The sequence below is a fragment of the Gorilla gorilla genome, chromosome 21 (assembly GCF_029281585.2).
Source record: "Gorilla gorilla gorilla isolate KB3781 chromosome 21, NHGRI_mGorGor1-v2.1_pri, whole genome shotgun sequence".
In the NCBI taxonomy this organism is placed as follows: Eukaryota; Metazoa; Chordata; class Mammalia; order Primates; family Hominidae; genus Gorilla; species Gorilla gorilla.
In genome coordinates, this window is record NC_073245.2 from 58528272 (window position 1) to 58539383 (window position 11112).

Sequence of the window (11112 nt, forward strand, 5' to 3'; positions counted from 1 at the left end):
ATACTGCCTCCCCCACGAAGCCTCCCCCAGTGCCTTCGACCAGACAGAGTCAAGCGCGTCACTTCCTCAAGAGCATTTATGGAGCACCTACTATGTGCCCAGCTGGCTAATAGGGTCCTGATAGTGGGAGGGCTAGGACACAGGAGAGACACAACCTTTGCCTTTCAAGGTACACAGCCTGCTCATGTAGTCACGTTTGTGTGAGCACGCAGGTGCGTACAAACATATACAGAATTCAAGGGAAAAAAATAAGGGCACAGTGGCTCACGCCTGTGTGAGACTCCGTCTCAAAAAAGAATTTTTTTTTAAATAATAATCAGGGCAAAATAGCACAGTATTAGTAGCTAGGGCTCATAGAGCACTGAATATGGGCCTAAGTGCACTGTTCTAAGTGCTTTACTTCTAATAATTCATTTCGCCTTCTCAATAATCCTATGAGATAGGTACAGATGAGGAAACTGAGGCAGAAGTTCACTCAGCTAGTAAGTGGCAGGGCAAAGATGGGAACCCTGCTGGTCTGGCTCCCAGGCAGTTCTCTCAACAGCACACAGTAGTGTCATAAATAGCGCTGTTGGAGTGGGGTGGACAGAGAAAAGTCATGACAAGGCTCATTCCGACCTCCCAGCCCCTCCCACTCTGCCAACTTATCTCCCTTCTCTTCAAGCCATTTGAATAAATGGACACCGAAATAGACTGAGCTAGGGGCAAAGGATTCAGTCTGCTCTGAGACACCACAGGGCCCTGGGCAAGTTCCAGCCTCTCCCTGGGCCTCAGTTTCCCTTCTGTATCAAGGACTTGGACTCGTCAGTCCCTAAAGGCCCTTTCAACTCAAAAATGCATAACCCTAAACACAGCCACTTGGATCCTAGAAGACGCAAGCCTTGGCAACCTCCTGGCCTGGGTGCTGGGCTGCCTCTCCCAGGAACTCTCGGTTGTCCCTGAATACACAATTTCAGCCTCTGGTCCCTGTGGGCCCCGCTGTGAGGCCACAGTCCTATGTCTGGTTACCTGAGTCTGTCTGGCTTGTCACCTACCCATCATCTTGTCTACCCACTGACCTGGATCCACCTGCTTCTGCTTCCCATCCATCAGCCTGCCTGGGCCCATCCACCTTATGTCCCCCGCCTGCCTGGTGCCTGTCACTCTGCCCATCACACACACAAGCGCGCGTGTGTACGTGCGTGCACACACACATACGCACACACTCCACCTCCCCAGCTCCCCTCCCCTACTCTGCAAGCACTACGGTGACAACAAAGAATATGGGGCGGGGCTTTCCGCTTTTTTGACTCGCAGAGGGGTCTGTGGTGTTAACATCTGGACCAACTTTCCAGAGGCCAAAACAGTTCTCTGCCATCCAGCATCCTTCCCTTCCCCAGGGACCCCCCAGTCCCCTCTTCGCTGGCCCCAAGGGCTTCTACTTGAGGAATCTGGTCAGGGCCACACGACTCCTGCCAAAAACGTCCAAGTGGTCCCTGAAGAAATCGTCGGACAAGAGCGTGAAGATGTGTGTACAAGGATGTTCATGGCAGAATTGTTTGTAATAGCGAAGGATTGGAAACAACCCAAACGTCCAACAGTGGGGGCTGGTTAAATGAATTATGGGCAGCCACACAATGGAGAACCATGCAGCTCTTAAAAAATGATGATGTAGATGTATATTTATCGAAATGGCAAGACATTCACAATATATTATAGGGTGAAAAAAAGCAGGTTACGGAGGCATATGTATAAAGCAAGATGCCATTTTTATTTTTTAAAAATCTATATATGTCAAGAAGGATATGCACTGAAATGGTAGCCAAGTGGTGGTAAAATTATGGCTAATTAAAAATGCTTTCATATATAAAAAGATACATACATATATACATATATATAAATTTACACACACACACACATACACACACACACACACATAGAGAATCACTCTGTATTAAATACTTAATATGAGCCCAGTGCAGTGTTAAGCGCTTTGTCTGTATTACTTCATTTCTCCAGTCCTTGGAGGTAGGTTTTATTAAAACCATTTTCTAGATGAGGAAACAGAGGCTCACTCAGCTATTAAGCGGCAGAGCTGGAACTTCAACTCTGCTCTGTCTGGCTCCAGAGCCCATGCACCTAATCAGTAGGTTGTCATGTTTCTCATTTTCTCATTTTGTTTATCTGTAACTTGCCTATTAAAAATATATATATATATATATGTATATATATGGCTGGGTGCGGTGGCTCATGCCTGTAATCCCAGCACTTTGGGAGGCCAAGGAGGGTGGACCACCACAGGTCAGGAGTTCGAGACCAGCCTGGCCAACACGGTGAAACTCTGTCTCTACTAAAAATACAAAAATTGGCCGGGTGTTGTGGTGGGTACCTGTAATCCCAGCTACTCGGGAGGCTGAGGGAGGAGAATTGCTTGAACCCGGGAGGCAGAAGTTGCAGTGAACCGAGATCGCACCCTTGCACTCCAGCTTGAGCAACAAGAGTGAAACTCCGTCTGAAATATATATATAATATATATATTATATCGACTTGAGTGATAAAGAAACAACAGAAGTTAATAAGACAACGAAAGAATGAGGCTGGTGAACTATACACGGCAATGTGCCCTCAACTTCTGGGCTCCTGGACAGGAGGTCCCCACCAGCCGGTGCATCCTTCTCTCCTCTCTAAGTGCCTGTGTATTAGCATGGTCCAGCTCTCTGGGGAGGGGCCAGGCAACCCTGGTTAGAGTTGGGCCTTAGTCTTACAGACTTCAAGGCTGCATGGCCTCAGGCCCCCTCTCCTCACACCCAAATTTAATTCAGTGAATGGAGTGAGTGCAGCTTTGCACCATATGCCACGCTAGACCCTAGGGAGGAAAAAATGAAAAAGCCCAGTGCCTGCCTTCAAGATCTTCTCATACAGGGCTTGGTTTCTCAGCCTCCACACTATCAACAGTTTGAGCTACATGAGTCTTTGCAGTGAGGTGGGGGGACTGTCTTGTGCGTTGTAGGCGGTTTAGCAGCATCCCTGGCCTCTACCCATCAGATGACAGCAGCAGCATTCTACGCAGTAGTGACAGCCAAAAATGTCTCGAGACATTGCCAAGAGTCCTCTGGGGGGCAAAATTGCCCCCAGTTGAAAAACACTGATCTAATGTGCTGCAGATGACACAAGGCAGGCAGTGAGAAAAGAAAACTAAACTAATTGCTACAGAGGTTCAAAATATAGACAGGAGTCACGTGTGCCTGGCTGGGTCCAAGAAGGCTTCCGGGGATGAACCCGTCCCCGAACCTTGAGAGCGCCTCAAGGTTCTTTCCATTTTACAGACTCATCCTGGATGGTGAGCTCCTCCTTCCTCATGGCCTCAAAACTCTATTTCCAGCCCAGAACTCTCTGAGTGGGCCTAGATGTTTTTGCATGACTATCCATCCAGCATCCCCACTCATGTATCCCATTAGGATCTCACCCTCGACCTGTCCACAGCTGGTCCTCACCTCTTCTTGAAAGCCCTTCTCCTCTTCATTTCGCATCTTCACAACCCACACAGCCTCCCGAGCCAGGAATGGGAACTCCTTCTCTCCCCCATGCCCATGCAGTTACTTAGCCCTGTCCATTCCACTCCCACAACCCTCACAAGTGAGTCCCCCTCCATGCCTCAGACCCAGACACCAGCAGCCCAGGACCTGGTCTTCCCCACCCAGCAGCAGGATGAGGCTTCTAATGGCGAATCTCCACGCGCCACTCCCCTGCTGAAAACCTGTGCGTGGCTCCCCGCTGCGCTCGGGATGAAGGCCAAGCTCCTTGTGTGGCTTTCAAGACCCACGGGACCTGGCTGCTGCCCACCTCGCTGGCCTGGTTTCCTGTGACTCCCACTCCCTGAACCCCAACCTCTGTGTGTTCTACTTCAGCCAACTGAAATCTCAGTTCCTCTGCTATTCTCCCTCCCCTTGGGGCCTTGGTACCCCTTGGCATGGAGGCTGCCTTCTCTGCTCTTGTTCCTCCCTACCCTCCTTTATCCCATAGATAACTGCGAGACAGCCTGCAGGTGTGCCTCAACAGCACTTCCTCCTAGAAGCCTCTGCTGCCCCGCCCACTGGCTGTCACAGTTATGAGAATTGTTCATCTTCCTCCCTGGACCACCAGACTCCTGTCAGCCGGGATTCAGGCTGCTTGCTCACCATTGTGTCTCCACCATGCAGCACAATGCTTAACACATAGTAATGCTTTATATGTAAATATATGTAAATGCTTTATATGTAAATATATATATATATATACATTTTAAACTGGATAATGAATGTATGGTCAGACAGGCAGATGGGTGATGCAAGGAAGAGGTGCTATTTGGGTTGGGTCCTTAATGCTTTGGAATATCTTCAGGGAAGGTTGTTCAGGTGGAAGGGCAGGTGGGGCTGGATGCAGGAGTGTCAGATTGGAGGCACAGTGGGAGATAAAGGAGGATGCAGACGGATTACAAGGACCTTGAATGTCATAGTGCCGAGTCTGGACTTAATTCAGTAGGCAATGGGGAGCCATGGAAGGGTTTTAATCAAGCCAGTGACACGATCCCACCTGCGTTAGAGAACGATCGCTCTGGTTGCCGCAGGGGTTGCAGCGGGAGGGTATCAGAGGCTGGGAGACCAGGGAGGAGGCTGCCACAACAGGTTAGGCATGAGCCAATGAGGTCTGAGCTGGAGCAGGGATCGCGAGATGGATGAGAGGGGAGAAAAGGTAGAGATTAGGATGAAATGAATCTGTGGGACTCTAGAACATGTTCCCACACTGCCGGCTGCATGCAGGGACTCCACCTTCCTCAAGGCAAAGGAAGAAGGATCCTGAAGTCAGAGACAGATCCTGGTGGTCCTAACTCAATTCCCCTCCTGCAGGGGTGCAGGCAGCTAAGATCATGGGCAAAACCAAACAAGGAGGAACTGCTGCATTTACCTCACGGGAATCAAGGAATATAAACGGAGGGATATGAACAATAACAATACTGCTTTATGTATGGGGTGTCCTATGTGCCAGGCATTGTGCTCAGCACCATACATGCTCATGCACATTTGATCTTCACAACCCAATGAGACAGGTATTACATTTTCCTCCATTTCACAGAGGAAGAAACTAAGGCTCAGAGAGGTAAAGTAACTTGCCAGCAAGTCACAAACTCAGGCTGGTTGGACTCCAATGCCTACGCGCTTAATCATCTATTTATATTATGCACAGGAAAGAGCTGGTAACAAGTGGATGGCTGAAGGCTTGTGGGTCTGACGACAAAGCAAGAAGTTCCCAGCCTAATCCCAACGTGACAGCAGGAAGGAGCCTGCTGATGGGGCACGGAGGGAAATGTGGGGGAAGAAGGGAATTCCTCCAGGTTGCTGTACCTCATGTGTTTGAAATCAGACCCACATATTCGGAAAGGTGTGTGCCCATTGTAAGAGAGCTGAGCTAAGGAGTGAGTAGTGAATATATCCTTAACCCCCAGATGGGCCACCTTTGGAGTAATTAAAGAAAGGGATCCTTTTCTGGGGGTAAGCAGCCCCATGGGCCCATGGCTGGTAAGTATATGAAGCCTTTTTGCAAATTAGAGAAAGATGCCCCCTCCTCCAGGCAGGCACAGCCTGTCTTTGGGGCACCTGACTTGGAGAGTGGAGCTTAAAATAGATTTCAGTCCCCGCTCTCCTCCTCCATTAAATGCCCTTGGACAGTCAACAACCTGCCCAACTGCATATAACAGCCATGCCTCCAGCCTTCCTGTCCTGCACCTCTGTTTCCAAGCAGCCACTGTGTATCATCAACAATGAGAAAACGTCCCTCCTGCCAGATACACAGAGCTCAAATCACTCCACAGGCAACTTTCTTGTTAGGCCTTGTCTCCTCCATGGGCGGAAAGACAGTCCTATCATGCCCACTGCCCTGATGAAAAGTTGAGGTCAGAGCCTGTCCTCGTGGTGAAATATCTAGGCTTTCTCTAGAGAGGCCAGAATCAAAACACAAGGTTGTAGGAAGGAGAGGCCTGAGTTGAGAGCTCCCTCTTAAAGGTGCTTTGAGGAACCCGGGGTGGAGGGTGTGCCCACTCTTGCGGGGGGCATGAGGCTTTTCTCTCTGAGCCTGACCTGAGGCCTGGGTTTCCTCTCAGCCTGTTTCCCCACCTGGTCCCCAGCCCCTAGCACCCTTCCTGGCTCAGCTATGGGGAGGAATGAGGAAGTCCTTGGCCCCGAGGCCTCAGCCCAGCCACCACCGTAGGGTCTTCTATTCCCTCACTCCCTCCCAGGCCATGCAGTGCCAGCTGCTGCCCGTGTTATATAAACAGAAATCATTCACTCTCTCTCACTCTACCTGAGGCTGCATTTCAGATTGGAGCTTCCTGATGGAAGAAAAAGGGGAGGGGGAAGAACAGAGAGAGAGAGGAGAGGAAGTTTAATTGGCTGACTCTTATCGCCCATGTGGTAAATAAACTGGCTGCTCCGAACTTTGCCAACTCGGGAGGAGACGGGCCCTCCTGGGCTCCCTGCCCCAGCTATGGCCCGGCCCCCTGTCAGACAACTTCAGAATGCAGTGCTCCTGCAAAGCTCTCAGAAAGACCAGTGCCTGGGGAAGCAGCAGGGGCTTTGGGGGTTCCAACCTCTAGGTATGATTATTCCAGAGCACGACCAGAAACATCCAGAGATCACAGCCACCCTTTTGACAGAAAGGCTATGACTCACCCAGAGGTCACAACACACTTTTAGGGGCCAAGCTTTGTCCTCTGCTTCTGCTACTCGGCGTCTCTGCTAAAGGCATTCAACAGCTTTCCTCCCGCACTGGCCTGGGAGCACTCGGGGTCTAACTTGAACACCTCACGCTGAATTTAAGCAAGTGTCTTCTTGTCCTGCCTGCAGCGTGAAGCCAAGAAACGGCTCTGTTTTGCCCCAGGCCTACCCAACACATAAGCAGCGTTGGTGAGGCCTGGAAGTCAAGATGCCTGGGTTCCTATTCCGGCTCTGGGTATAGCTTACCATGTGACCTCGGGCTGCTGTTGCCAATCCTTGAAAATGGAAAGGAGGGCAGCCCAGGTGGTCTCCAATGTGCTGCTCACAGTTAGGAATAGGGAAAGGGGTTCTTGTCTCCAGGGGTCCCCTGATGGGGCCACCCAAGAGGTACAGGTGCCCCTTAGCTGAGAGAGACCTGGCTGGCTTTATAAAGTACCTGCCCCCGAGGCATTGGCAGTGGTGGACCCGGAAGGGCACACAGACATCTCCAGCAAGCAGTGTTTAAATGTTGGCAATGCCCTTCCCTTCCAGGAGGAATGGAAGAGGACTGTCCCAGACACTGGGACAAGGAGGGAAATAAAGGTGAAGTAGAGAAATGGCTGGGGCAGGGAACAGTTGAGTGCTACAGAAAAACTGAGGCAGACAGGATAGAAGATGGGTCGGGGTTGGGGGGGGGGGATGAGGAAATGGTCATTGGTGGGCAAAGACCAAAGGATGTCACTATGGGTGTAGAGGCCAAGTTTCAACAAGGGCTGTAGACTAGGGGCAACTGAGGGGGACGGAGTGGGCACTGATGGACACATATACGGGATACAAATGAAGGACAGAGAGTCGCGGTGGTTAGGGAGGAGCCTTTGGGCCCTAGGGCAGTGGTGATGCTGATATAGGGTATTGGCGCTGACCAGTGGGAGAAGAGGATGAGATCCTGAACCCGGGTGGAGAAGGAGAGAGAGCTGGCAACAGCCAAAGCCCTCAAATGAGCCGCTGCCTGTGCTGGGGGCACCTCGGCCAGCCCCAGAAACCTGGGGAGTGCTGGAATCAGCCCCACGGAAAAGGAAGCTGGCATGCGCAACCCTGGCGACGCCCGAAGGGTTTGGAGAGAAGAGGTTCCAAGGAGCGAGCACCTCGGAAGACCTGAGCAGCTTCAAACAGCAGCTTCTCTGCCCGCCACAAGGGGGTGCCCTGCACCTCGGGGAGACCTCGGGGGATCCTGGATCAGCCCTGCCCGCTGCAGCCCCGCCTGGGACAGGGCCCGACATTGCCAGAGAAGAGGCAGCGGGGAGGCGCGAGCGAGACGGGTCCACACTGTGCCCACCTAGGGCTGCCCGGCACCCCGCGCGCCCACGCAGTCCACTCTTCACAGTAAACGCCGCGGCCCCCGAGGGTTAGCCCTAAGTGGCGCTCTCTTTGGACGTTAGGCTGTCGGGGGCCCAGTCCTTCTTCCCCAGCGGGGACGGTGTCTCCGGAGTCGGGTCCTAAGGAACAGAGCAGCGCTGGCTCTCGCTCACCGCCAGCCCGCCCGACGGCCATAGGGCAGGCGGGTCGCGCCGGTGGGGCCGGCAGGGGTCCCTGTGGGCCGCCTCCCCGGCTCAGAGGGGACCAGAACCGTGCGTGTCGCCGCGGCTGGAGTCAGCCTCCGGGTGTCCCCGGACGCGGCACGACCTCGCACACACACACCGCGCGCACACGGTCGCGCCGTGCGGTATTTCCCGGTCCCGGACCCCGCCTCTGGGAGGGGCCGGGGAGCCGAGCCGCTCTAGCAGGGTGGGGGGACCGGGAACGCCTGGGTCCCAGCCCTCGCGTCAGGGCTGTGCGCCACCTTCCCAGCCCCTTTTGGCGCGCCGGCTCGGCCCCTGGCGCTGCCACCCCTCGGCCCGCGGGGGTCCCGGAGGCTCCCGGGCGCGCGGCGGACGAGGTTGTGGGGACGGGTGGGAGCTGCGGGCTTCGGGCCGAGAGGCGGCTCGGCTCCGCGCCGGGGAAAGTTTGGACGTGGGAAACTCCCTCCCCGCCCTCCCGGCCGAGAGGAGGGGGCGCGCAGGGTCGGGCGCAGGCACCCCGGCTCTTCCTGCGGCTGGAGGCTCGCCCCCCGCGCCGCCTGCCCAGCCGCTCCCGCCGGCCAGGGGGCTCCCTCCCTGCCGGGCAGCCTCCCCTCGGCGGCGATCCGGCCGCTCCTCCCGCGGCACCCCGCGCTCTTACCTCGGGGAGCGGCCCGGGGCTCCCCCCAGTCCTGCCGCCTCGGGACGCTGCGTGGGGCGGGAGCCCCGGCGCGGGCAGCGGGCGAGTCCGGAGCCCCGCGGCCGCCCGCAGGAGCCGGAGGGAGAGCGGGAGCGAGACGGGGAGCCGCGGCGGCGTGTGCGCGCGTGTGTGTGAGCGAGAGAGCGAGGGAGTGAGCGAGCGAGCAGGAGCGAGGGAGTGTGCGTGTCTGACTGGGGGGAAGTGTGCAAGGGACGGATCCCTTCCTTCCTCCCGCAGCCTCTGGTGGAGACTCGGAGAATGCAGGGCCCGCCGGGCAGGAGCGCCGCGCAGCGCCAAGCCGCAGGCGGCCGCCGGCCCGGACCCCCGCAGCCGGGGAGCCCCGACCCCCGCCCCCCGGATCGCGCCCCTCCTACACCAGGAGGGGACAGCCTTTCCCTCTCTCGGGCGGCCCAGTCCCAGGAAACCCCCAGGGGACAGTGCCCCTCCCTCCTCCAACCCCAGATCCGCGCGAAGGGAGCGCCCCCAGGAGGGGGACCATCTACCTCCTCGCCTGGCAGCTCCCCAGGTGGCCGCAGTTTGAGACCAGAGCCTATTTCCCCACCTGATTTTACTGCGAATAGGGCTTCCCATTTCCGCCCCCTGACTACTGCGGGAGGCCGCCTTCAGAGGAGCAGGGGCGCAGGCGAGGGTAGGAGCAGGCTTCTCGAACAGTGGCCTCCCCGGCTTGCTGCCCAGAAAGGCCCCTTGCACAGACCAGATCTGCTAGTTCAGAAACAGTCACTGTGCATTGAGGTGGACACAGACCAGGTGCCCAGGGCTGAGTCTCCAGGCAGGTGGGAGGTCGGGTGTCCCCGGGAGAGAAACTTGTGGGCTTTTCCTCTGGAGAGTCCCGCTGGACATCCTTGTAACCAACAAAGTAAGCAGGCAAAACAAGACACCTCCATCCTTAACTTGGTGCCACCTTGACCTGGAGAAGTCTCCCAATAAAATCTTCCCACTGCCCAGAAACTCCTTGCTGGTTGGGTTTTTCGTTCTTTTAAAAATCCGGCTGGTCTGCTCCCTGATGTTTTTTCCACCTGGCCCTGTTTCTTTCTCCTGGCTGCCTGGCTCTCCTTACTACTTCATCTCTCTGGGATGAGGCCTAATGGAGGAGACCCTCCCACCCCACTCCTGAGTTCCCAGTATGAGGTCGTTGATGGTAGGATAGGACCAGTGACTCCCATAGACCCACCCTTTGTCTTGGGTTGTAGGTCCCCTTAGGAGTTGCCCACCCCCCTATTCCCCATGGCTTCCAGATAGGTGGGTGAAGGATAACAGGAGACTGGACAGCTGCAGACCTCTGTCCCGCCAAGCTGCCAATGACCAGCCATTTAATCACCCACAATCAGCTGCTGAAGTTCATGGCAAAGAGGGGGCAGGGCCCTCCAGGACCCCCAGCTCTACCTTGCCCCTATCCTTCTCTCCTCCTTGCCTCCTTCCCCAATTTCCATCTCCATCTCCACACCCTAGTCCTTCTTGCTGATGATTGGAATCACCTCTCCTGCTGGCTGCCCCTCTGGCCCCTCCTACTAAACTCCATCATTCATTTATTTATTTTGAGATGTATTCTCCACTGTGCCAGTCTGTTCCCTCCCCTACGTCCTTCTCTTGGTTTATTTCCCTTCACTGATCTCTTCCAGCCTTGCCTTTCTATCGCCTTCCTTTTCTCCATCTCTCTCCTCCCCTCTCCTCTCTATTCTTAGCCTCCACTCTTTCATGCTTTCAGAGACCAGAGGCCAGCCTTCCAGGCGCATCTCTTCACTTTTGGTTCTCTCCTCCCGCTCTGACTCACTTTTGCTGTTTGCTCCAGTTCCCACTCCCTCTTTGCCTCTTCCTCCAGGCCCTGGTGTGTGCTGTTCATCTCCAGAGTCAGACCTACTTAGTTGTCCACAGGTTGTTTTGGCCTGGGACACTGTTGCTCTCACATCTGCATGCACACAGTAGGTGCTCAATAAATGTTATTGAATGAACTGTTGTCACATCTTTCTCTTTTGCTGTGGTCTCTCTCTTCTCTCTCTTTTATTTATTTATTTTTTTTGAGATGGGGGTCTCACTATGTTGTCCAGGCTGGATTCCTGGACTCAGGTGATCATTCTGCCTCAGCCTCTCAAGTAACTGGGACACCAGACATGTGTTGCTGCACCCAGCT

At 54.8% G+C, this 11112-nt stretch overlaps 1 protein-coding gene across 2 annotated transcripts in view; it reads right to left on the reverse strand.

Annotated features, from left to right (window-relative positions):
* The window catches only part of CDH22 (cadherin 22), a 135066-nt gene extending 125754 nt beyond the window's left edge, over positions 1-9312 (reverse strand). Inside the window, exon 1 of one of the 2 annotated variants that reach the window (XM_055373100.2) lies at positions 8925-9312. The gene's annotated coding sequence lies outside the window, so the exon portion shown is untranslated. The remainder of the gene's footprint in view (positions 1-8924) is intronic. The other variant, XM_031004925.3, reaches the window with a different exon arrangement.
* Positions 9313-11112: the final 1800 nt, after the last annotated feature.